General features: G+C 35.3%; 1 long non-coding RNA gene and 1 pseudogene across 1 annotated transcript in view; both read right to left on the bottom strand.

The window, feature by feature from the left end:
- Positions 1–2,036: 2,036 nt before the first annotated feature.
- LOC123596460 lies at positions 2,037–4,661 on the bottom strand (annotated as a pseudogene).
- Positions 4,662–6,635: 1,974 nt separating this feature from the next.
- The window catches only part of LOC123583455, a 60,112-nt gene continuing 44,328 nt past the window's right edge, over positions 6,636–22,419 (bottom strand). Inside the window, exons 4-5 of the long non-coding RNA XR_006704881.1 lie at positions 7,484–7,598; positions 6,636–6,740 (exon numbers count right to left, since the gene is read on the bottom strand). This is a non-coding gene — a long non-coding RNA (uncharacterized LOC123583455). The remainder of the gene's footprint in view (positions 6,741–7,483; positions 7,599–22,419) is intronic.

Genomic DNA, 22,419 nt, shown 5'->3' with positions numbered 1-22,419 from the left:
GAAATGACAACCAACATCATAGAAGTACAAACAATTATAAGACAATAATATGAACTATGTCAACAGATTGGACAACCTACAAGAAACAGATAAATTATTAGAAACATATAAACTACCAAAACAGAAACAGGAAGAAATAGAAAATTTGAACAGACCGATTACCAGCCAAGGAGACTGAATCAGTAAACAAAAAACTCAAAACAAACAAAAGTCCTGGCCCAGATGGCTTCACAGGCAAATTCTACCAAACACTTAAAGAAGAGTTAATAACTTTTCTTCTCAAACTATTGCAAAAAATAAAAAAGAAAGGAAAACTTCCAAATCCATTCTATGAGGCCAATGTTACCTCAATACCAAAACCAGATAGAGACACCACTAAAAAAGAAACTACAGGCCAATATCCCTGATGAACATAGATTTGAAAATTCTCAATAAAATACTAGCAAATCAAATTTTACAATACATTAAAAAAATTATCACCACGATCAAGTGGGATTTATTCCTGGGTTTCAAGGGTGGTTCCACATCCACAAATCAATCAATGCAATACATCACATCAGTAAGAGGAAAGATAAGGACCACATAATCATTTCAATAGATGCAGAAAAAGCATTTTATGAAGTACAATATCCATTCATAATAAAAAACCCTCAACAAAACAGGGCTAGAAGGAACTTACTTCAACATAATAAAGCCTATCTATGAAAAACCAACAGTTAACATCATCCTTAATGGAGAAAATCTGAGAGCTTTCCCTAAGGTCAGGAACAAGAACAGGATGACCAGGATGACCAACATAGTACTAGAAGTACCAGCCACAGCCATCAGACAACAAAAAGAAATAAAAGGAATCCAAATCAGTAAGGAAAAAGTAAAACTTTCACAATTTGCAGATGACATAATACTACATATAGACAACAAAGACTCCACAAAAAACTGCTGGAACTGATAAACAAACTCAGTAAAGTTGCAGAATACAAAATCAATGCACAGAAATCTGTTGCATTTCTATATACTAATAATGAAGCAGCAGAAAGAGAAATTAAAGAAACAATCACGTATACAATTGTACCCAAAATAACAAAATTAACAAAATATCTAGGAATAAACCTAACCAAAGATGTGAAAGATCTGTACTTTGAAAACTATAAAACACTGATGAAAGAAATTCAAGACAACACAAAGAAATGCGAAGACATTCCATGCTCATGGATTGAAAGAACAAATATTGTTAAAATGTCTATACTCCCCAAAGCAGTGTACATATTCAATGTTATCTCTATCAAAATACCAACAGCATTTTTCACAGAGCTAGAACAAAAAACCCTAAAATACGCATGGAACTGCAAAAGACTCTGAATAGACAAAGTGATCTTAAAAAACAAAAAAAAAAAGAAAAGAAAAACTGGAGGCATCACAGTTCTGGACTTTGAGTTATATTACAAACCTGTAGTAATCAAAATAGAGTACTGGCATAAAAATAGGCATATGGATCAATATAATAGAATAGAACATCCAGAAAGAAACCTCCAATTATTTGGTCAATAATCTCTGACAAAGTAGGAAAGAATATCCAATGGGAAAAATGCAATATCTTAAACAAATGGTATTGAGAACACTGGACGGCTACATGCAAAAGAATGAAATTAGACCACTTTCTTAACACCATACGCAAAATAAACCCAAATGGATTAAAGACCTAAATGTGAGAAAGGAAGCCATAAAAATCCTAGAAGAGAACACAGAGTAACTTCTTTGACATCAGCCATAGCAACCTCTTTCTAGATATGTCCCCCAAGTAGGGAAACAAAAACGAAAAGCAAATTCTGGAACTACATCAAAGCAAAACGCTTCTGCAGAGCAAAGGAAACAATCAACAAAGGTAAAAGGCAACCTAAAGAATGGGAGAAGATATACTCAAGTGACATATCTAGTAAAGGGTTAGTATCAAAAATATATAAAGAACTTATAAAACTCAACATCCCTCCAAAAACTAATCCAAGTAAAAAAATAGACAAACAACATGAACAGATATTTCACAAAGAAGATACCGAGAATATTAACTCACCAGCAACCCTCCAGTCATTTCTAGTGATGAGGGTAATGGATGTTAAGTCCTCCCTGCTCTTTCAGTGCGCCCTACTCTATGTACACATTCTTTGATGTTCCAGGGAAATCATAATTATAGACATGTGTGATATCGTGGACATTGAGACCTCAAGATGTCAAATCTGAAGCAATCAATATTCTTACTCTACCTGTTTTAAACTTTTCTAATGTTCTCTCTTGGCCATCTGTTTTCTGTCGCTGTGAAGGGACTCCCACCAATCCATGTCGCAGAATTGGGTCACTTGATGAGAAAACTTTTCTGCTGACAAACATTATGACTTTGTCCTTGGGAGACAAGTTTTCTAAAAATGCTTGGATATGAGATCATTTCTCTTCTTCTGTGGTGACAATTACGTTTTGTTTCATGGTACTTATAGCAACAAGATCCAAAGTACCAACATATACAATCATTGGCTCTTTCAAATAAAATTGTGCAAGTCCACGGACAGCATATGACCACGTCGCACTTGTCATAATAGTCTTCCTGTCTGGTGCACATCTAATAAAATCGTTATTATCTGGGGTCAAATCCCATGTCTAGCTTCTTGTCGACTTCATCTAATACTAAGTAGGTTATGCTTCTGAGATTGGAACAGTTACTCATTTGTAAATCATTCAGTCTTCCAGGAGTTACAATAATATCTACTCCTTTTTTCAGTTATTGTATTTTTCCATTTCTATCTCCACCACCATATATACAAACACTTCTAAGGCCTTTATATGAATACATAGAACATTCTGCTTCTACGTGAAGACCTAATTTCCTAGTGGGTGTAAGAACTAACATTCTGGGTCCGTTCTTTTTTTCTCTAATTACGGGCTGTAAATCAAGATGGATAATCCAGGGGCGCCTGGGTGGCGCAGTCGGTTAAGCGTCCGACTTCAGCCAGGTCACCATCTCGCGGTCCTTGAGTTCGAGCCCCGCGTCGGGCTCTGGGCTGATGGCTCAGAGCCTGGAGCCTGTTTCCGATTCTGTGTCTCCCTCTCTCTCTGCCCCTCCCCCGTTCATGCTCTGTCTCTCTCTGTCCCAAAAATAAATAAATGTTGAAAAAAAATTAAAAAAAAAATAATAAATTAAAAAAATAAAAAGATGGATAATCCAGGCACTAAGTAGGACAAAGTCTTCCCTGTTCCAGTTTGGGCTAATCCTATAAGATCTTTTCCTTAGAACCATTGGTCATGCCTGCATTGAAAAACATCCTCAAATTTACAAGTAGGACTGGGTATATGACACTTCTGAATATCTTGCAAGTCATCACACATTATATCAAAATTTTCTTTCCTCCAAGTGTCTACTTGCACTTGGACGCTGAACTTGTTGTTTCTGACTCCATGTAAAGTTTTTCTTAACTGGAGGTAAATCTTCCCATTCCCTCCCTCCATTTCAAAGCATTTTCTCCAATTTGATCCCAATCAGTGAATAGCTGATTCTCTGTAACATTACTATCTGTCCTTACATGTCTTCCCACAGAAGGTTGGAATGCACAATATCAATTCTGGGCTTTGCATTGTAATTTTAGTGTTTTTTTTTTTTTTTTAAGAAAATTTTCTGTCACTGTTTTGGCTTCTTCTTCATTGCCTTGCTGCCAAAAATTTTGACCTGTGCATGGAGATCATCTTTGATTATCTGTATTTTCCTGTTTGTTGTACTTTGGAGGTCTTTTTTTTTTTTTTTTTTTTTAAGAGGCTTTTTTTTTTTTTTTTTTTTTTTTTTTAATGTTCATTTACTTTTGAGAGAAAGAGAGACAGAGAGCGGCGCGTGGGTGGCTCAGTCAGTTGAGCATCCGATTTCGGCTCAGGTCATGATCTCACGGTTTGTGGGTTCAAGTCCCATGTCAAGCTCTGTGCTGGCAGCTCAGAGCCTGGAGCCTGCTTCCGATTCTGTGTCTCCATCTCTCCGTCTCTCTGCCCCTCCGCTGCTTGCACTCTCTCTCTCTCTCTCTCTCTCTCTCAAAAATAAATAAACTTTAAAAAAAAGAGAGAGGGAGAGACAGAGCGCAAGCAGGATGGGGGCAGAGAGCGGGGGGAGACACAGAATCTGAAGCGGGCTCCAGGCTCTGAGCTGTTAGCACAGAGCCCAGTGCGGGGCAGGAACTCATGAACTCATGAACTGTGAGATCACGACCTCAGCTGAAGTAAGAGCTTCACCGGAGCCACCAAGGCACCCCTGGAGGTCTCTGATTTTTGACGCACCACGACCAATGACAGCGCTGACCCACACGTGCTTCAATCCAAAGCGGAGCGGCGGTTCGCAGGGGTTCCTCTAGCCGCCACCTCTGTTGCCCCTAGGGGTCCCCCAGACCTCATCAGTTTGGGTCCTCCGCAGGCCTCCTTTCCGGAGCCCGGGACACCGCCAAGCTTGGACGCGAAGCAACGACCCAGGAGGAGGCAGGGGCGCCTACTTTTTGCCTTGACCTGAACCGGATACCCGAGCAAGATCCAGCTCCTCCGATGTCGCTCCCTTCGACTCTGCAACACTCCATGGAGTCGTGGCGGGTACGTCCCAGCAGGAGCTGCTGACGGAGCCCGCCGGATGCTCTCTCAGATAACATTTTAATTCAGAAACGCAGATGACTCATTCATTACGCTTGGGTGTATTTTCATAACATAAAGAGAGATTTACTTGTGGCAAAATTTAAACTATATATGCTTAAGAGAAACTGTGCCTGAGAGAGACTGAAACATGGCTTATCAATGTAAAAAGTCAGTTTTTAATTGTTCTCCTCCACCTTTATTGAACATCAAATACAACCTCAGGGTCTTTGCACTGACTGTTTGCTACACTTTTATCTCCTTATCTCCTTCAAGCCTGCACCAATATTACCTTCTGAGTGAGGTCAACTCTAACCACCTTTTCAAGAGCTAATCTCACTCGTCCCTCAAAATTTCCAAATTCCCATATCCTGCTCCATTTTTCTCCACAAAATTTATTCCTTTCGAACATACTATAAAATTGATTCAATTTATTCATCTGCTATTTTATTTTTGTGTCCTCTAAATAACCTCTAAATGAGATTCGTAAAAGCAAATAATCTGGGTCATTTTTTTTCTCACTGATGTATCACCAGCTCCAGGACATAACCAGGCAATTTGTAGCCCTTAATAAATATTAGCTACTGTCCAAAAGACTTACTGAATTGTCTAACTCACTGATTGGGGGTATTGAACTTTTCTATAAAGGAACATAAAGTATATATCTTTACAGGATATACAGACTTTACAGGATGCATAGGCTTTCTGTTGCAAATTCTCCAAAAAATGTAAAAGCTTTCTTAGCTGGCAGACCATATAAAAACAGACTGTGGGTCAGATTTGGACCATGGGCCGTAATTTGCCAAACTTTGGCCCAATTCGATGTAGAGACGCAACAGAAAAGGACCCACGAGATGATTAGCCCTAGAATTGTTTGTATTTGATATTGTGAACATTTTTGTGATTATATGTGTTGTGCCAACTTCCTTTAACTAAAAACGAAATACTATTGTGGCAAATTCAGTCAGAATGGCTGGAAAGGAATCTAACTTGGCAACCTGTATCCTGTTCATTCCCCAGTCCACCAGAACATTGTTATTCCGTCTCTTATAAAACATTACTATTAAAGTAGTGTTTAGTCCTTAGCAGCTTAATAGATCATGAACCCCACTTAAGAAACCAATAAAGGTTATGAACTTTTTTCTCACCACACGTATGCATATACCCATAATTTTGCACACTGATTTTAAGGGTTTATGAATTAAGCCCGTTTCTTAAGAATCTCTTCTCTTTTTAGATTTGTTGTCTCTGTGGCTCATAGTTGCTTTGTGTATTTAAAAGAATGTAAACATTTGCTTTAAATGGCCTTTCTTTCCAATTTATTTTTAAATAGCATAGTAGAAAATGTCAAAGAACTGTAATCAAACATGGTACCTACTAACTCATCAAATACTTTAAAAGCATATGTGACCTGAAATGATATATCAGGCAAATAATTCCTTCAGTAATCAGGGTTTCATTTTAATGGGGAACCGATTTTTTTGTCGTTGCTTTTGTTTGTTTTTACTAATCAAGTCCATAGCATCTTTAGACTCCTCTAGGTTGGTAAGATCCTCATTCTTTCATTTTGAGAGTTGAAAGTCTTAGTATAAACAAAAGCAAGAGCATAACAAGTGTCAATATTCTTTTGTTATTTTACCAGTGTCACCAACAAGTCTAGGAACTGGACTTCTCTCTTCTCTAGTTTCCTAACTTGAACCATTACTACTTTCATAACAGCATATTCTATAAAAGAGGTGTGCAAAGATAGCCAGGTGACCAATCTCTGAGTTTTCAGTGTTGAGTTCAGGTCTACATCCATAGATATCATCAGAGCCACAACGCTCCACTGTGGGTAAGGTACTGGCAGGCAGAGAGGGGCATGTAAACTGATTGGTTACTGATGATATTTAAGCATTGCTTTCCCCAAATAAATTACTTCCACAAAAGTGTTTAAATAAAGTTGTTTGTAGTTATAACTCTAATAGTAATTCACTGCCATTTAGTGGGAATTCATGAGTGACCAGGAAAGAGTGAACTTGCAGGGGGGATTGAAAGTCCTCCAGTGTAACTCCATGCGAACATGTTGGTCATGAGAGTATCAGCCGTCCAGTGTGTCTCTGCAAAAAACAATAAATGATGAGGGCTACTAATCTAGAGAAATTATCCTTCGTTATAGTATATATACACTCAGTGTCCTTATTAAGGAAAAATGCCACACATATTCACTAATGTTAATGGACATCCTGTTTAATAATTCCCAGAGATATAAGAAGTAATTTGACTGCTTAGGCTCAAAAATATATGAGCTAAAAATTATTCAGTTACCTGATTAATCACAGTCTATTTACTGAGGCTTTGAGGGAGGAAATGAAGATAAAGTTGTGGCAAAGCACAGCCAAGATTAACAATGTCAAGGTCAAATTCACATGTGTTGCTTGGAAATGACAGAAGTTACAATAAGAAGGAAAACTATAAGAGAACTAGGATAATGATAATCTATAAACAGATTTAAATAGGAATGGATTGCTGTCAGAAAGAAAGAGAAAGAAAGAGAGGAAGACAACTGATTTATGTATTTGATGATTCATAAATCCCATTGCCCTTTGGGAAAACATCTCTTAGTCTTCTTTTGTCACATTTTTAGATAAAGAAAAAAAGAAAATATATCCCATTAGCCAAATACTAGATAACATTAACAGATCAGAGTTTGAGATCCATAGCAGTCACAGAAGGGCCCAATAAATTATGGGTAGGGTAACTCTAAACAAGCTATCTCTTCTCTCTTCCAAATATAATAAATTTTTTAAGATCAGAGTGTTTATCACATGAAGTTAATAAAGTAGAAAATGACACTATTTACCTTCATCAAATAATATGTCAAGAATTTACAGCTCAGCTCCTTGGAAATCTGTCTTTTTTAGCCTGGTGTTTTGTGTAACATTTTAATAGCCGGAAGCAAATGGGGAACATAAAGCCTGCGAGGCCAAGAAAAGTTTTTAAAACAATATTTACATTATTTATTGATTTCTTGTGAAATATTATTTTTATATTTAATGTTATAAAAATTACACGTACTATTGAGCCATTGGAAGTGGAAGAGTTGCATGATAAATAACTAGCTAAACCACCAAAAGAAGAGAGAATTGGCAAGATAACGTCAGGAATAAGAGTTGTCATTACTCCAGGTCTGTCGACAGATTACTGCATGTCCCCAAGAATACCAGGCTAAAGGTCATAGCTCAAAGAATGACAGTTTTTCTGAGCATAAAAGGAGAGAATTTGCCATTCCAAATCATACTAATGATCCATTTAGTCTAGCATCCTTTCTATGGACGTGGTCATTTGTTTGTTTGTTTGTTTTAAAGGAGACAGGGGAGAGGAAGACAATTCTTCCAACCCCATTTTTCCATTGTCCTAGAGGAATGGATTCTATCTAAACTCAGTAAGAGAAACATGAATTAACTGCTCCTACCATGAGTTGGGAGCTATCCCTTGTTTTATCTGGCATTGTTGCTTACAGAAACAACATAAAACAAACACAAAAGCAAACAAACTTAATCTCTCTTAGTATTATATCAAATCATATAATTATATAATGAACAAATTTTAAAAACTCTTACAGTTCACAAATATTTTATATCATTCTTTAGAAATTATGTGGCATTTCTTTAAGTTTATTTATTTATTTTGAGAGAGAGAGAGAGTAGGGGAGGGGCAGAGAAAGAAGGAGAGAGAGAGAATCCCAGGCAAGCTCTGTTCTACCAGTGCAGTACTATCCAATGCAAGGCTCGAACTCATGAACCATGAGTTCATGACCTGAGCTGAAGTTGGACACTTACCTGACTGAGCCACCCAGGTGCCCCAAGAAATTTTTAAGCCTCAGTCTTTTTTGTTGTTAATCCTCATTACCAGTTTGAGTGGTAAATGCTTTTCAATATCAGTTTTATAAATGCAGACACCGAGATTGAAATGACTCAAGAAAGTCTTTACATGTAAATGATATTCTGGCAAGTCCATTTACACTATATTGTTTCAGGATTCTATTAACAGCCACATGATGGCTAAATGCCCACTCAATGGCATTGTAAGCTTCATATGGTTAAAAATCTCTTGAGGTTACCCACCCCCCCCCCCCAATGCCATCCTGGACATTCATTCACTCTTTGACATAGCTGAATTTTGAATTTTAGAAGCTCCTTATTCGGAACTATATCTAACCCCTAATTTTAATGTTATCCCTTAGTGTGATTATGGAAGTTTTAACTTGCTTTTAAATAACGTTATTGTGGGGCGCCTGGGCGATTCAGTCAGTTAAGCATTCGACTCTTGATTTTGGCTCAGGTCATGATCTCATGGTTCCTGAGTTCCAGTCCTGCCCTGAGGCTCCACAATGGCAGCACAGAGCCTGCTTGGGATTCTTTCTCTCCTTCTCTCTGCCCCTCCCCTGTTCATGCTCTCTTTCTCTTTCTCTCAAAATAAATTTTAAAACTTAAAAATTTTTTTAAATAGTAAATAAAATAAAAAATAAACAAAGAATGTTCTTGTATATTTGAGCTGCCTATATTGGTAAAGCAATCAGGAATTTTCTGTAAGATTTATCTTAATGTGTACCTTGTTAATATAATGAAATATTTGATCAGAAATATGAAATTATTTCAAGATGTGGGTAGATAAATAGCCCATCTATGTATCAACCATACACTTTAAAAATAAAGTATTATATAAAATAATTAGAAGCCTCAATAATTTTCCTTAAGTTTTTCTTCTCCTCCCCAAATTATCTATTCTCCTGTATTTCATGTTTATCATTTGCATGCATTCTGTCATAATTTTAACATAAGCCTATTTATCTGTAAACAGTATTGATTCTTTTATAGGCTTTTGACTATTTTTTAAAAGTATATAAGTTATATCATACATTATCATCAATATCCTTTATTGGCTTAATATTGTGCTTGACATTCCTTTATATTAATATAAATATAAATCACTCCTTTTTGTTTATGCATAATATCCCATTTTTTTTCTGTATAACATATATAGTTAAAAGGACACTAATCACAGGGGCGCCTGGGTGGCGCAGTCGGTTAAGCGTCCGACTTCAGCCAGGTCACGATCTCGCGGTCCGTGAGTTCGAGCCCCGCATCGGGCTCTGGGCTGATGGCTCAGAGCCTGGAGCCTGTTTCCGCCTGTTTCCGATTCTGTGTCTCCCTCTCTCTCTGCCCCTCCCCCGTTCATTCTCTGTCTCTCTCTGTCCCCAAAATAAATAAACGTTGAAAAAAAAATTTAAAAAAAAAAAAAGGACACTAATCATGATTGTACATCTCAATGAATTTTCAGAAACTGAACAAATCCATGTAACAAGCATCTACATCAATGTCAGAAGATTACCACATCCAGAAAGCACTTCTTGTGCCCTCTCTGATCACATATCCCCACAAAAGCAACCACTATCCAGACTTCTACAGGACAGTGTAGTATGACCTGGTTTTGAACATTATATGAATGAATTAATAATGTATATGCTCTTTTGTGTCTGGCTTCTTTTGCCTAACACATTGCTTGTGGGATTCATCAGCATTGTAACTGAAGTTTGTTCATCCTTTAGATTTCTTCTCAGAAATGGCTAATCCTTTATGTCCACAAGTACAACAATTCTTGTTATCTGCGGCAGTTATGTTCTATAAATTTGCTGCAAATACAGAATTAGTGAATGTTGATTCATGACTCCTAACAGAAATACAGAGTTAGGTTATTGTGAGTCCCCAGTCTCAATATTTCCACCACCCCATCAATACATAATTTCAGTTTAAAGACAGCTTATTTAATCTATTTTGAATTTTTAACATTGAATTTACAGTAATAGCATTATAACTCATACCTGAATGGAACTTATCTAACATACATCATAGCTTTCTTCTATTTTGGAACAAAAGATGGCACTTTAACACTACCCTTAGAAATTATTTCAAACAGCTAAAACACTAACAAAAGCACAAAAAAGTGAAAAACAGAGCACTAGATAGACTGTGAAAAGTATGCTTTTTTACAGAAGGAGAGCTGAAACAAGGCAGAGCGTCACTTTGTCTAACTTCAACCAGGAAATTTTGCATTAGGCAACTCAAATTTTTTGCTGTTCTGCACATGTGCATATCCCTGAAAGACTATGAAAGCACTATGAGTATTGATTTCAGGGTTAGACATACATTTTACTGACTAGACAAATTTACAAATACAGAACCCACAAATGAAGATCAACTGCGTGTTTTTTTTTTTAATTCTACTTCCTAAAGGGAAGATAATTTTTCTGGGTATAGAAATCAAAGACTCAAAAATCTATAATTATTGCTGTATGTCATCCAAACTTTTACTACCATATTAGACACCTGAAACCAGTCCAGACCCCAGTCTTTTTATATTTGTTTTTGTTTGTGGGTTCAATGTATGGGATTTTGTAGGATTCTGGTTTAGTTTACCTGCAACTCCTATTTTACCGTTGCAAAATAAAGACATGTCATTAGTAAATATCTAATATAGCTACTTTTTTTTGTAATCCTGCTCAGTAACTAAGGAACAAGTTTGGGTGTTTTATTGTTTTTTGGTTTTGGCTATCATGCAATGTTTCTTCTTATTTCTTTATTTATTGGCTATCTTCCTTCTGATTCACTCTTCCTTTCTTATAATTAAATAAATAACAAATTCACTCTTTTAAATTTCATGCATTCTTCTCTTTTAAAATTTATTTCTCTTTTATATTTTTTCCAGTAGAACACAATTTTTCTGTTTGATTTCTTCACTTTTTAGGATTCTCTGATTCCCTATTGATATCAAGTTTTCTAATTCACAAACCATGTTTTGGTTTATATTTTGAAACAACTTCTATCACAGATCTTGAAGTTATTTTCCTGATATCAGGGCATGAGCTAAATATCACTGAGAATTAATACTACATCTTAAAATTTTTCCTGTTTTGTCTCAACGGACAGCTTGCTTGGATTGTACAGCTCTATTTCTTAATCTATTTATAGTCATAAATTCTAGGTTGTTTACTACTGATAGATAGTATGAGATCCATCAGCAATTGTGTAAGTCAATTTTTAGTGCTGGCCTCTAACCTTAGTGCTATAGACTGAATGTTTGTGTCTCCCACAAATTCACATGTTAAAAACTAAGCCACAATGTGATGGTATTAAGAGGAGGGCTTTTAGGGGCGCCTGGGTGGCTCAGACAGTTAAGCCTCTGATTCTCTATTTCAGCTCAGGTCATGATCTCACAGTTCGTGAGTTCAAGCCCTGCATTGGGCTCTGCACTGACAATATGGAGCCTAGTTGGGATTCTCTTTCTCCCTCTTTCTCTGTTCCTCCCCACCTTGTGCGCTCTCTCTCTCTTTCTCAAAATAAATAAATAAACTTAAAAAAAGAGAGGAGGGGCTTTTGGAAAATTATAACATCATGAAGATGGAGCCCTCATGAATGGGATTAGTGCTCTTATAAAAAAGATTCCAGGGAGCTTACTAGCGCCTTCCACCATGCGAGGCTTAGTGAGAACCAGGAAGCCAGTCCTCACCAGACCTTCAATATATCAGAGCCTTAATCTTAGATTCTGCAGCCTCCAGAACTGTGGGAAATCAATTGCTGTTTAAGCCACCCAGTCTATGTTATTTTTGTTATGCCAGCCCAAAAGGACTAAGACACTCAACATTCAGATATTTCAAAGGCACCTCCAATTCTACATATCTCCTCCAAACTTATCTCTATGTTTACTTCCAGTTATTACCCAAGACAAAAATTTGGAGTTCTGGACATCTCCCTCTTCCTTCATTTTATCTATAACCAGTGCCACAGATATAGATACAGATATAGATATAGATATTGATATAAAAGATATATATATAGATACAGATGATATAGATAGATATATTTAATTATTATATATTATATTGCTATTATATATAATTATATATTATTGCTATTACATATAATTATATATAATATTGCTATTATATATAATTTTATATATTATTAATTACATTATTGTATATATTTATTGTCATATATATACATATATATGTGTATATATATGTGTATATATATATATATTTTTTTTTTTTTTTAATTTCAGTTCTTCCCTTTCTTTACCTAAACTTCTACCACTAGCCCTAGCTTTCACCATTTCTTACCTCAATTTTTGGCTAGGTCTATTAATAACTTACTCATTTCCCAGGAATTGCTGTTTACTCTCTCCTTACTGTTCCTGAAGCTCCAGATGTTCTGATACAACTAGTAAAGTCACACAAATGCCACATCACAAGCCCTTGTATGCTCTTTTGCTGGGGAATAAAATGGGCCAGCATCTCTTTTTGTGTCATGTCAGTACTACCCTCTACTCTAACTCGTTTTGGATTCAAATGTAATTAGCTACTAAGAGCTATTTATTTTTTGATTTGTCTATTGAGAACACAGTATAATCTATGAGAACAGACCTACTTATTTCAGAACTACTTTATCACTTTCCTTTCTTCCATTACACCATGTGTCACAGTCTATATTAAATCTATTATTTTTTAACTATTTGTCTTTACCACTACTGTATAATTTTCTTGAGGACAAAATATTTCCCATTTTCATTTCAGTGGCCTAATTGATGAGCATCAATAAATATAGAAAACGTCAACTGACAATGAAGAAAATGAGACTGGCAACTTCATAGGTAATATTTGCTTTCTTGTCCTCTCCCACACACCCAAATATAAACAAAAATCAAAAGTCAGATTCCAAGGATAGCTCTTGTGAAGGTTTTCTTTTGTGTAAAAGTCCCAGAGAGTTAATGTTCATATATTATGATTTACCCAGTCTAATCAGACATTAAACCAGAGAAATAAATTTTAACAGTTTAGGAGGGAGTCTTTATTAATCTGATTGCCAACATATTACTTATTTCTGATCATCTCTATTCAAAGTAATAGATCTTTATCTTTAAAATTTTTATTTTAAGGCATTAAGCCTAAATTTGTATTTATTGGCTTTTTCCATTGTTCCAAGTTGTTTTAATCCCATGGTTTCTCTGGCTTTAAGTTAAAGCCTTATAATGGATCACTAGGTTTCAATTCTGTCCAGTTAGCATTTATGTAGCTCTGGAAGTTGATTTATGTTATTAGAAATCAGCAATGTTCCCAGACATGGTAAATGATTAGGGGCAATAGCCATAGTTGTTCTCTCATATAAAAGAATAAGAGTAAAACTGCAGAAGGCAAGATTTAAATAAAATAACTGGAAGGACTCTTACTGAGAGTTGTATGACAAAATAGATTTTTATAAACAATTAATGCTATAAACTAGAGTCAAAATTCTGAAGATAATTAAGACTTTGGGAGATTGACAGTTTTATGGAAAAATATGAAAGTACATCTTGAAAACAGTTTCAAGTTGTGTTCATCCTGAAAATGTATTACCTGGAGACGTCTATCTCCTCAAGTCTTGGGAGATTTTTGTTGCCTCCACTTATTTTCTTACCTCTCCCCCCAAAGAATTTTCAACTCTTTCCACTTCAATTGGCATATATTCAAATTAACCTGGCAATAGTCACCACTGATTTCTTTCCACTTTCATATGACTTGAAGACTCTGCTACACCTGGCATCTTTATCATCTCTTCCTTAAGGAACTCTCATTTCCTAGCTGTCCATGACACCAAATTCTTTCCTTTTTGATTCTCATTTTAATTTTTTAAAAAGTTTATTGATTTATTTTTGAGAAAGAGAAATACAGAGAGAGAGCACAGAGTGGAGGAGAGGCAGAGAGAGAGGGAGAGAGAACTCCACGTAGGCTTCTCACTGACACAGCACAGAGCCCAATGCAGGGCTTGAACTCACGAACCATGAGATCATGACCCAAGCTAAAATCAAGAGTCAGACACTTAACTGACTGAGCCACCCAGATGCCCCAACTCCTTTGAAATGTTTTGATTCATAGGGTGCTGATACTTATCACTTGTACTGATTTTTTCCTTGCCATGTCCATAAATATTGGTATTCATTAATATAACCTTCTCAATCCCTCCTATTTCTTCATTATAATATTCTCACTGTGAAATAGAATTTACTTACACATCTTCAACTGTCATAGCTATGCTTGAGCCTGTCCTTTCACAAAACACATAGCTATATTTAAACTGTCCACAAATTCTCAGCCAAATGACTCACAGTCAATTACAATTCAGCATATCAGAAATTAATTTTCCATCTTTTTGGGGGGAGGCATAACAGTGTGATGATTAAGATCTTGGTTCTAGAGCTATACTCACACATCCTGCTTTTCCATCTACTTCCTTATTATCATCTTGAGCGAGTTTTTAGCTTCTCTGAATCTAAGTTACTATTTCTGCAAAGAGCAGAAAAAATACTACTAACTTCATAAAGTAGCTGTATGGTTTCAATAAATTAATACAAATTACTTAGTAGAATACATATTAAGAGCCTGATAAAAGAAAGCCATTTTCACTTTTATTGTTTTTATTGTTAAGTTTCCTCTCTCAGTGAAGATCACCACTATATGCCCATTTGCCCAAGTTGAAACTTTGAAGCAATTCTACCAACATCCTCATGGCCCAGATATTCAATTCCTTGCTAAATACTTCCTTTTATCCTTTTAAAGATCTCTTGCATCTATCTTCTAGCCATCCTATTGTTAGTACCATAATTATATCACTTGATGTCAGAACATTTTTTCAAAACCTCCTAATCAGGGGCACCTGGGTGGTTCAGTCAGCTAAGCATTAGACTCTTGGTTTTGGCTCAGGTCATGATTTCACGGCTTATGGGTTCGAGCCCCACATCGGGCTCTGCACTGACCGTGCGGAGTCTGCTTGGGATTCTCTCTCTCTCCCTCTTTCTCTCCATTCTCTCTAATAAATAAATAAACTTAAAAAAAAAAACTTCCTGGTCATATTCTCTGTCCCCATTCTCTCTTCCTTGAGTGTACTATTTCTCAAAACAGAGCTGATTCTATTGATTCTATTACTTCTTTCAAAACTGGTGTCTATTGATTGCTTTTAGAATAAATTCCAAGTTCATAGCATGGTGTAAAGATCACAATCCGATCCATTACTAGCCATCAGCCTCTATTGCTATGTCTCCAGTCCTAGTCACTTAAACACCCTTGTAATTCTATGTGCCTGAACCTTCGGTCTAAACTGTTTTATCTACCTGGTAAAGTTTTATTCATTCTTTAGGCCTTATTCAAAATACCTCTTCTCTATATACCTCCCTGATTCTTTTGATCATCCACCCCTCCTCCCTCCTTCCCTTAGACAAATTGCTTGCCTATCTGTATTTTTCATCTTATTAAATGGGTTTTCACATTATATCATCATTATTTATTTATCTATTTATTTTACCCTTAGACTTTGGTCCTCTTAAAGGACAGAAACAATGTCTTCTAGTTTAGTAACTAGTAGTTTGGTACTACATTAGTTAGAGCTGGTTAATTATAACAAAAAGTTCTACATTTAAATAATGTCTCAAACACAATACAGGTTTGTTTCTTGTTCACAAACAATTTCTATCTCAGTAGAAATGTTCTTCTCCACACATTGATTTAGGGACATGGATTGATGGTGTGTCTGGAATCTTCAACTCATGGCTATAAAAGCTGGTCATGAAAAAAGCATCCAACTGACAAAAAAGGAAGAGCATGTAAGCCTTAATAGAAATATCTTCTTTGTTGAAATCACAAATCACTACCGCTCACACCATATTGGCTAGAACTCAACCAAATGGCCATACCTAACTGTAAAAGAGGCTGAGAAATGCAATCTGTCTGCCAAGGAAGAAGAGAACAATAATTCTGGTGTGGAGCTGCTAGAATTTAGTGCCACAGACATATGGCAGACACAGGGAAAGAAAGTGAATTGAATGGCAAACTAATTCTTGGAATCAGAATTCTCTATGGAGCTTTTTTAAAATACCAATGCCTGAGCCACTATCCTAAACCTTTTATATCTAATATCCAGCTATAAACTTAAGGAGTCTGTATTTGCACAGATAATTTTGCTGTTACGAAGGGTAATGATTCTACAGGTAAAAACTAAATAGACTACTGAACAGCCCTTATAACATACACAAATGGGAAGAATTCTTATGGCACAGACTAAATTAGAAGATTTATTAAAATAGGTTAAATACTAAATAGAATAAAACGGTTGACCTATCTCATTAAAAACTCAACAAAATGAATGTTATACTCAACCCTTTGGAAACTCTACATTGTTTTGCACATTTTCTTAAATTTCCACCTATAGTACACACATATTACATATGATCAACTAAACTATAAACTCTCTGAGGACTTTTTTTTTTTAATTTCCTTTTGTCCTCTAAGAATATCTCCAGCAATAATTAGTACTTACTTGGGATCAATAAATATCAAAGGATCAAGTTCTATCATTTGTCCTTTGTTTTCTAACAGGCTTGTGTAGAAGACTACGCATCAATTAGTGAGTGACTTGAGAAAAAGAATGAGCAGCTTTACTTTTTATATCTCTTTGGTTACATTATTTATGTTCAAATGAGTCCTCATGTTTGCTTCTGCTCTAATCTTGTATGCCTCAATCACTTCAGGCAACCTAATTGGTTTATAACCTGTAATCAATTTATCTGTTCACTATCCAATGTGAAAATATTTATTCACAAGTTACAAGAAGTAAAATCATACAGAACACCAGACTATGCTATACTACTACTCTGTTCCCTGAATTCTCTGGCTTTCTGTCAGTTACCTCCAATAAATACGGAATCCAGACAGATATGAACACACAAAAATGCAATGGTTTTTAAATAATAACTAAGTATAAGATAGTCTATGTGTAATCCAAATAATTTTGCTCACTATACTGAAAACCATGAATCAGTAACTGGTTTATTTGCAATAACAACAGTGAGTTATTTGAATTTTTGAAGTGATTATTTTATTTTTATTATTATGAGCTTATTTCAAAGCCTTCAACAGTATTTCTTCACATGGGAACATTTTACTCAGATCTATACTGCTATTTGGATTGGTCCCAAACTTACATAAAGATGGGGTAGGTCAGGTCCTTTGTGAAAACACTGTTAAAATATACTTGTTTCATAGAGATGTGGTATTGATTTGTCATTGAGACTTGAAGGGTTACATGGCAATGGATTGCTACTTTTTGTCTAGATGGTACTAAAGCTGTGGCCATGGAAGCACTTTTTATAAAACACTAGATGTTAACAATAATGAAAATGCTAAAAGAAATAGTAAAAAGATTACTGTAATAGAAAGAGGAGAATCACATTTATTGTTCATCTATGTACCAGGCTTTAGGATACTACTTTGTTTTGTGTTGTTTTAAAACTATTGCAGTTATAATGAAACGGACCAAAAATATTATCTAGGGAGACCAAATCAACACTGTGTTGAAACATTAGAGAGTAGAAAAACTTTGGTCAGTTTCCTCATTTAAGATCCAGTTTTCAGCTTTGCACTTCTAGAAATGCAGCGATTGAACTGAAGAATTGAACAAGTTCACAGAAATTAGTTATGAAATAAAAAGTGCAAATGGTAGATAAGTGTAATAATATGCTAAAACAATATTGTTTTCATTAACTATAGGTGCAAGCATACTATAACAAGGCAATTAGATGATTAAAAATTATTTTTCAGAATATCATATGGTATGCATGGATGCAATATTGTTTCATATCTTAAATGGTGCATGTACTTATAAAAACCATCAGTATCTACTAAAACTAATCATATGTGTACTCAAATCAGCCAGCAATTTCTTCTTTAGCTATGTACCCAACAAAAAATTTATATATATAATCAATAATAACAACAAAATGTATAAGAATATTCAGAGGAGCAGGGCACCCAGGTGGCTCAGTCAGTTAAACATCTGACTCTTAATATCAGCTCAGGTCATGATCTCCTGGTTGTGAGAATGAGCCCCATGTCAGTCTCCATTCTGAGTGTGGAGCCTGCTTGGGATTCTCTCACTCAGTCCATATATATATAGCTAGCTCTCTGCCCCTCCCCCACTCATGTTCACTTGCTCTCTCTCTCTCTCTCTAAATAAATAAATAAACTTAAAAAATATATATTCAGATCAGCCAAAAACCGAAAACAATCCAAATGTCCATTAATAACAGAATTAATAATAAGTAAATTGTTATATTCATAGAATGGAATATTATATGGCAATCAGATGAACAAATAATTTACTACATGGAACACCACAGATAAACTAATAAAGGTATAGTGAACAAAATAATTGAGACATAAAAAAGGACATACTGTATGATTATATCATATAAATTTAGCGACAGACAAAATTCTTGCATGATAGTGAAAGAATAGAGATTCCTTTGAGAACATGAGTGGTCTTCTTGTGAGCTAGTAATATTTAAACTCTTGACTGAGATTCTGAATATATACACATACATACAATGAAAATACAGTAAAATGTTTTCATCTGTGAACATTTATTGAGTTAAACACTCAATGATTTGCAGATTTCTCTATATACATCAATAATATGCTTTAAAAATTTTAATATCTTGGGAGCATGTGGAAGAGGGAAGAAATCCACATAAAACAAGATTGGCCTTGAATTGATAACTGTTGAAAAGAGGTGATGAATGTAAGCAGTTCCCTTAGATTGCATATGTTTGAAATTTTCATATTAAAAATACAAGTGAATTTCTAGAAAACTATAGTAATCTTTTGAACTTCTGTTAAGCATTTATCTAAGTTTATATACACTATCAAAGCACCACTTATTTAAAAAATGATGGATAGACATCATAGAATTAGAAACTTCTCTTTAAAAGATTCTGTTAAGATAACGAAAAGACAACACTAGCAGAAAATATTTTCTAATCATATATTTGATAAGGGATTTATCCAGAAGGGATAAATAGTTCTCAAAATTCAATAATGAGACTATAGACAATTCAATTGAGAAATGAGAATAATATTTGAACAGATAATTCAGCAAAGGTAACATAAGGATGTCAAATAAGCTTATGAAAGGATGCTCAACACTATTAAACATGAAAGAAACGAATTAAAATCACAAAAAGATACCACTATACATTTATTTAAACAGCTTAAATTTAAAATATGGATCATACCAAATGTTGGTAAGGATGTGGACAATTAAATTTCACGTGTGTTGTTGGGTAGAATGTAAAATGTTCCTACCCCATTTGGAAAACACTTTGGAAGTATGTTAAAATGTCAAATATATGCCCAACTTTTAACTCAGTATTTTCACTCTTAGGCATTTCATAAGAAAGGAGAAAGCATAAGAGCGTATAAAGACTTGCACATAAATCTTCATAACAGGTCTGTTTCTGATAGTCGAAAACTGAAAACAACACAAGTATCCACCAACAGATAAATGGATAAAAAGATAGTAGTAAATGCGTACAATGGAGTATTCCTCTATTATTTAAAAAAATGGAGTGCCTATATATGCAACATGGATAATCTGAAAATAATTATGGTGGGTTGAAAAAAAAGCCAGACAAAATGAGTAAATTCTGCATGACTCCATTTATGAAAAAATATGGTAAATTCAGACTAATTTATAGTTACAGAAAGCAGAAGAGTGCTTGGTGATTGTGGGTAGGAGACAAAGACAGAAGAGAGGGATTATAAAACAGCATGGAGAAATTTTGGGGGTGATGATTATGGTCACTATATTCATCATGGGGGTGGTTTCATGGGTGTATACTTATACCAAAACTTACCAAATAGTACTTTCTAAATATGTGCAGTTTTTAGTATGTCAATTACACTTCTATATACCTTTTAGGAAAAAGAAATAACTGCACGATATGTTACTTATTTTTCTAGTATGATCTTACACCACATGCATTTCTTAATGCAATAAAATAAAATAAAATAAAATAAAATAAAATAAAATAAACTTCAAATACTTAGCTATTTTACTCAATTACAATGAAGCCTGGCAATCTATACCTACTTCTTAACAATCTACACATCTTCAATGCCCATAATATTCAAGTCCATTTTTATGGGCCATCCAGAAAAAAAAAATGGAACTAAATTCTTCTTATTTTAATGGTTCAAATAATTCTGTGGATGCTTTTTCTCATGTCACTTTTTTTCTGTTAAACAAAGGCTTAAAAACAGGGATGTCCACTTGCCACTGTTATTCAAAATAGTATTGGAAGTCTTAGCCTCTGCAATCAGAAAACACAAAGAAATAAAAGGTATCCAAATCAGTCAGGAGGAGGTCAAACTTTCACTCTTCACAGATGACATGATACTGTACATGGAAAACCCTAAAGATGCCACCAGAAAAACTGCTAGAACTGATTCATAAATTCAGCAAAGTTGCAGGATATAAAATCAACGCACAGAAATCGGTTGCATTCCTATACACCAACAATGAAGCAACAGAAAGAGAAATTAAGGAATCGATCCCATTTACAATTGCACCAAAAACCATAAAATACCTAGGAATAAATCTAACCAAAGAGGTGAAAAATCTATACACTGAAAACTATAGAAAGCTTTAAGCTATACTACAAAGCTGTAATCATCAAGACAGTATGGTACTGGAACAAGAACAGACACTCAGATCAATGGAACAGAATAGAGAACCCAGAAATGGACCCACAAACGTATGGGCAACTAATCTTTGACAAAGCAGGAAAGAATATCCAATAGAATAAAGACAGTCTCTTCAGCAAGTGGTGCTGGGAAAACTGGACAGCGACATACAGAAAAATGAACCTGGACCACTTTCTTACACCATACACAAAAATAAACTGAAAATGGATGAAAGACCTAATTGTAAAACAGGAAGCCATCAAAATCCTCAAGGAGAAAGCAGGCAAAAACCTCTTTGATCTTGGCTGCAGCAACTTCTTGCTCAACACATCTCTGGAGGCAAGGGAAACAAAAGCAAAAATTAACTACTGGGACCTCATCAAAATAAAAAGCTTCTGCACAGTGAAAGAAACAATCAGCAAAACTAAAAGGCAACTGACAGAATAGGAGAAGATATTTGCAAACAACATATCAGATCAAGGGTTAGTATCCAAAATCTATAAAGAACTTCTCAAACTCAACACCCAAAGAACAAATAATCCAGTGAAGAAAAGGGCAAAAGACATGAATAGACACTTCTCCAAAGAAGACATCCAGATGGCTAACCGACACATGAGAAAACGCTCAACATCACTCGTCATCAGGGAAACACAAATCAAAACCACTATGAGATATCACCTTACACCTGTCAGAATGGCTAACATTAACAACTCAGGCAACAACAGATGTTGGCGAGGATGCGGAGAAAGAGGATCTCTTTTGCATTGTGGTGGCAATGCAGGCTGGTGCAGCCACTCTGGAAAACAGTCTGGAGGTTCCTCAAAAAGCTAAAAATAGAACTACCCTATGACCCAGCAATTGCACTACTAGGCCTTTATCCAAGGGATACAGGTGTGCTGTTTTGAGGGGACACATGCACCCCCATGTTTATAGCAGCACTATCAACAATAGCTAAAGTATAGAAAGAGCCCAAATGTCCATCGATGGATGAATGGATAAAGAAGATGTGGCATATATATACAATGGAATATTACTCAGCAATCAAAAAGAATGAATTCTTGCTATTTGCAACTACGTGGATGGAACTGGAGGGTATTATGCTAAGTGAAATTAGTCAGAGAAAGACAAATATCATATGACTTCACTCATATGAGGACTTTAAGAGACAAAACAAATGAACATAAGAGAAG

The sequence above is a fragment of the Leopardus geoffroyi genome, chromosome B1 (assembly GCF_018350155.1).
Source record: "Leopardus geoffroyi isolate Oge1 chromosome B1, O.geoffroyi_Oge1_pat1.0, whole genome shotgun sequence".
Classification (NCBI taxonomy): Eukaryota; Metazoa; Chordata; class Mammalia; order Carnivora; family Felidae; genus Leopardus; species Leopardus geoffroyi.
Note: the sequence above shows the minus strand (reverse complement) of the source record. Positions and strands in the feature narration are given on the sequence as shown.